The sequence below is a fragment of the Macrobrachium rosenbergii genome, chromosome 9, assembly GCF_040412425.1.
Source record: "Macrobrachium rosenbergii isolate ZJJX-2024 chromosome 9, ASM4041242v1, whole genome shotgun sequence".
NCBI classification, from domain to species: Eukaryota; Metazoa; Arthropoda; class Malacostraca; order Decapoda; family Palaemonidae; genus Macrobrachium; species Macrobrachium rosenbergii.
In genome coordinates, this window is record NC_089749.1 from 4,328,718 (window position 1) to 4,334,488 (window position 5,771).

General features: G+C 36.4%; 1 long non-coding RNA gene across 1 annotated transcript; it reads left to right on the plus strand.

The window, feature by feature from the left end:
- The first annotated feature begins 2,404 nt into the window (after nt 1-2,404).
- LOC136841370 (uncharacterized) lies at nt 2,405-4,962 on the plus strand. Its single transcript, XR_010853917.1, has 2 exons — nt 2,405-2,933; nt 2,974-4,962. It is a non-coding gene; the product is annotated as an uncharacterized lncRNA (long non-coding RNA).
- The last annotated feature ends 809 nt before the right edge of the window (nt 4,963-5,771 follow it).

Below are 5,771 nucleotides of genomic sequence, written 5' to 3' on the forward strand. Positions count from 1 at the left end.
TTGTGAAATTGTTAAACAGATTGTGGTTCCTTTTGTTTATCGAAAGGAGTTAATGGCATTAGCTCATGAAAATGGTTTTGGCTGGTCATTTTGGTGTTTTGAAAACCACTCGTAAATTGTGTGAAAATTATTTTTGGCCTAAGATGAAAGATGTTAAAAAATTTGTAAATAGTTGTGATGCATGTCAAAAGGTCGGGAAGCCTAATCAACCAATTCCAAAGGCACCATTACATCCTATTCCTGTTGTTTCTGAACCGTTCAGAGAGGTAATTATTGACGTGGTTGGTCCTCTGCCGAAAACTCGTAGTGGCAATCAGTATATTTTAACAATTATGGATAGGATGTCTCGATATCCTGAGGCAATACCACTACGAAATGTAAAATCTGTTAAAATTGTTGAAGTATTAATTGAATTTTTCACCAGGTTCGGAATGCCCAAAGTAATTCAGTCCGATTGTGGGTCTAATTTTCTGAGTAAATTATTTAGGGAGAAGATGGCTGAATTAAAATTAATCATGTGACTTCTTCTCCGTACCATCCTGAAAGTCAAGGTGTTTTGGAACGATTTCATCAAACCATGAAGTCTATGATAAAAAAGTATTGTTTGGTTAATGGTTCTGAATGGGATAAGGAACTACCTTATTTATTATTTGCATTTCGGTCAGTGCCGAGTCAGTCTTTAGGATTTTCACCTTTCAGCCTTATTTTTGGTCATTGTGTGCGTGGTCCATTGGATGTGGTTCGTGAATCTTGGGAGGGGACGCCCCTGATATGAATTTATTAGATTATGTTAGTAATTTGGGTGATAAATTAACGAAGGCTTGAAGTTTGCTGGTGAAAATTTATTGTGTAGCCAAAAGAAAATGAAATACTTTTTGACCGAAAGACTAAGGAGCGTAATTTTGTAGTGGGTGATAATGTTTTGGTATTGCTTCCCATTCCAGGAAACCCTTTAAAAGCTTCATTTTCAGGACCGTGGAAAATTTTAAAGAAAGTAAGTGATGTTAATTATTTAGTTGAAACTCCTGAAAGGAGGAGACCCTACCAGTTATGTCACATAAATATGTTAAAGGCTTATAAAGGTCGTGACAAAGTTATTCCCGTGGCATTAGTTGGTGATACTACAAAGTGTAACGGTATTAATTCTTTTTCTTTTCCAGACGTGAGTAATTTTGATGATGATTGTTTTGATGGTGCCGAATGGCCTAATGATAATGAACATTCTTTAGAAAATTTTTCAGAAATGGTTTCACATTTGAATTTAGTAGAACAGGGATCTTTGAAAAAGTTAGTTTTTAGTTATAAGGATTTATTTTCGGATGTTCCAGGACAGACCACTGTCCTTGAACATGATGTGATGTGGGTAACGCAACTCCGGTAAAACAATCCCCTTACAGGTTAAATCCATTTAAAAATGATGTTGTGGATAAAGAGGTTGATTATATGTTACGACACGGGCTGATCGAACCCAGCAACAGTCCGTGGTCTTCACCTGTTGTTTTGGTAAAGAAACAGGATGGTCAATTCAGGCTTTGTTTTGATTACCGCAAAGTCAACGAGGTCACAAAGCCTGATAGTTATCCTTTACCCAGGATAGAGGACTGTATTGACAGGATAGGGAATTCAAAATATATAACTAAATTTGATTTGTTAAAGGGGTATTGGCAAGTTCCGCTGTCCAAACGGGCACGGGATTTGTCAGCGTTTGTAACGCAGCGCGGACTCTACCAATGTAAAGTAATGCCTTTTGGGATGAAGAATGCCGCTGCAACCTTTCAAAGGTTAATGAATACTTTGGTCCAAGGTTTAGAGGGGTGTGTTGTTTATATTGATGATATTGTAATTTATAGTGATGACTGGAACACCCATCTTAAACGTATTAAGGCTTTATTTCAGGTACTTAGGAAAGCTGGTTTGGTTATAAACCTAAAAAGAGTGAGTTTGCCAAAGCAAAGGTTGTATATTTGGGTCACGAAGTAGGATTTGGGAAAGTGGCTCCGAAACAGGCAAACGTAGACTCTATTAGACATATTGAAATACCGAAGTGTCGCAGGGATGTCAGAAAGTTCCTTGGTTTAGTAGGGTATGACCGTAGATTTGTTAAGAATTTTTCTGATATCGCTGAGCCCTGACTAATTTATTACGTAAGAATGTGACTTTTGTATGGACTAATGATGCCCAAAATGCCTTTGAAAAGTTAAAGCAGGTCCTAATGAATTTCCCTATTTTGAAAGCTCCTGATTTTGACGTTCCTTTTCGCTTGCTACTGATGCCAGTGATGTTGGGGTTGGAGCAGTTTTGTTGCAGGAAGATGCTCATGGAGTATCTCATCCTATTGCCTATTTCTCCAAAAAGTTATCCCCGGCACAACGGAAATACTCGACTGTAGAGAAAGACACTTTGGGATTAATTTTAGCTGTTAATCATTTTCAGGTATATTTATCCTCTACAGGGACTCCGATTAAAATATTAACGGATCATAATCCGTTGGTTTTCTTGAACAGGTTTAGGAATAAAAATCAACGGTTGATGCGTTGGAGCCTCCTGCTCCAGGAATGGAATTTTAGCTTTTCACATTCCAGGCAAAAGTAATGTTGTCGCTGATGCACTATCACGCATCAGTGACTGATCGATAGGTTGATTTGAGAAAAACCTTTTTGTTCTTCGTAAAGTTGTTTTGTATATACTTATATTAATTGATTTGATTAATCCTATAAATTTATTGAATGTACAGGTTTCCAGGTGTGTTGTAATAATGTTGTGTCAGGTGTTTTTGTTTATGAAATAATTTAGGATTAAGTACTTAAGATTAAGATGTTAAATATCGTGATTTGCAGGTTTTTCTTCGGTGTCGTCTTTGATTAAGAGTGGTTAAGGGTACTTTTGATTTCTGTTTATTTTAGTATGTGTTATTGGTGGAGGCTAATTTTAAGGTGTTACCATTGTCTTGTGTATGTCCAGGTTAATTTTAAGGTGTTACCATTGTCTTGTATATGTCCATTAATGATGTGTGTATTTAAGGCCTAAACCCGTTTAGTGTGAGGACGCTCTCTGAAGTGTAGAGGCACTAAAACTGAGTGAAGTGAAGTGAAAAGACGCTCTTTGAAACTCAGTGAGTTGCAAAAACAAATAGTGTTGAGTAAGGACGCTCTCTGGAGTGAAAAGAGGCATTATTGGAAGGTGTTGTGAAGGGCCACAATATTGAGTGTGTCGTAAAATCATGGATATGTGAACGGTGTGTTACGTTTTTTCTTATTTTTGGTGATTGATGGTTAGTTTTTATGAATCATTAATCATATACTGTTATGTCCCTGTTCTTTATTTGTGCCAATGGTCCACATTAATTCTTTCTTTACAAAGCTTAGATAGGTCACGGGCTCACGGGTCTGTAGCACTACACAGCCGTTTTTTAGGCGCTACAGGCTGGTGTATGAGTGGTGACCTAGACTAAGTTAAGGTTAATTTATTAAGGTTTTGGTCCTTATTTTTGTTTGACTGATATTTGTGTTTTCAGAATAATTTAGCCAGGTCACGGGCTCACGGGTCTGTAGCACGGCCGTTTTTTAGGCGCTACAGGCTGGTGTATGAGTGGTGACTTTGGTTGCGGTAACACTAGCCCCATTGTGGTCGATTTATAGTTTTGTTTGTTGGTTAGCTAGGTTTAGTCTAATAATAGGTTAGTCTTGTTAATATTGCTGTTCTGCTGACCTGTGCCCACCGCTCCACTTCTGAGTTCATGGGGATATTACCATATTTCTTCATATGTTGATACTGATGTTATTTTTGGCGTGGTCACTATAAATTATTTACTTGTATTAGTTTTAAGTCATAATATTAAGGTTAAGATTTGATATCTATTGACTGTATTGAAAGTGGTACAAAATTTTTTGCCACTAATCTATTTTTGGCCGGCAATGTGATATAGTATTTTCAATCACTTTTTGAGTTTTGTCATTGGACTTGAATTTTTCTTATTGTCCCTGTTTTATTTCATATAGATTGAATTGCTATGTTTGTTTTTGATATTAGCATTTTTATATATTTCTTTGAATTTTGAGTTAAGTTCAATACTTTGTAGAAAAATTTTCTTGTGAAAAATTTTTTTGTTGGGTGAGGAGGTGTCAGTATGTGTTTAATTTAACGTAAATTAATTTGTTTTGAATAAGCCACTTTGGCAGTAATTATTCTTTTGGAACGTAATGACCCTGTTTCCTCCTCCCCGACATTTCTGACTTGTTGTTTAGTTTTAATTACAATGAGCTTGTTTTATTTTCACGTGTGGTTTTGGCTTCTCGTCCGGAGCTGTATTCGGCGCTGTTTCTCGAGGACTGAGAGGGTTGTTTTCTGGACCTTTAGCATTGTGTGGGCCTGCCTTATTCTTGATTGATCTCTGGATTACGATACCTGCCTTTCATCAGTTGCTGCTGCTTTGGGAGATTGATTTATTCTTCAGTCTACGCCCTTGGTCCAGTAACACTGCCAAGGGGACCTCTCTGCCAGCTGGTAAGGTGTGATTGCCTGTCGGACGGCCGTGTCCGTTGATCGTCTTGCGACGTTAAAGTGATTCTATCTTCTGTCTTCGCCCTTGGTTCAGTAATACTGCCTAGGGGACCTCTCTTACGTTTGGTAAGGTCTCGAGTATATATATTATGCCCCTCGACCCGTGATTTGAAGGCTGCGTTTGCCTCTTCTACTGTTTACAGCTCACTTAAGGGAAGCAGTTTTTTTTTTATAAACATTTAGTCTGTATTAAGTTAGGTTATTCTGTCTTTTCGACATCCTATTACTTTCAGGGCCCTCTCTTTAAAGTGTAATTGTATAGCCTATCTTAATTTGGTGTAAGAGTGTTTGTTATTCGATGTTTTCAGTGTGTGGTTGATTTTTGTGTTCATTTAATGTATTTTGTAAGAGGCTCAGTGGTCATTTCTTTCTAAAAAGTTTGTATTAAATATTAAGGTTTTATTTTCAGCTTTTACTTATCCTCCTTGATTCCATCTCTGTACACTCTGTTGCAGCCATTCCACCTATTGTGGACTTGGTCGTTTGTGACTTTGTTTGTATTTTAAGAGACTTGTGTATGTTTGATGGGCGTGGCCCATAACAATATATATATATATATATATATATATATATATATATATATATATATATATATATATATATATATATATATATATATATATATATGCGTGTGTGTGTGAGTGTGTCAACAAGCTGTTCGTCCCTAACAGAAGGTAGCTCAATGCAAAGAAATGAAACAGAACACTGCCAAATTCACAATTAAACTCATGAATGTTGATGCAACCCCTTGGCAAAAATATCTCCAGAAAATATTTCTAGATTGATATCAACCGTCCTGTTGTTCATTTTGAAGATAAAATTCTTTCATTATCTTCAATTCCACTAACATTGTCTTCTACTGCATATATCCTTGTGAAGAATCGACTTCCTCTAATCATTAAATAAAGGTATTTAGGCAGTATTTTACATGGTGTGTAATGTTTAAATTCATCTCATATAACTTGACGTATTTGTTCAATGATGATGTAACTCAAGTAGATCGACAGTTTGATGATTTTTTTATTTTAAACTGTTTTTAAACATGAATGACCCGATCAGCTTAGGTGTGGAAGACAATAGAAATTAAACGAGTAACCACATAGGAGGAAGAAATGCAGTGAAACGACAAATATCTATTCTAAGTAAATAGTCTCCTGACGAAGTGAGTAGTTCATGCTATCCCTGGAATACAATGACTTAAGACGTTAAAA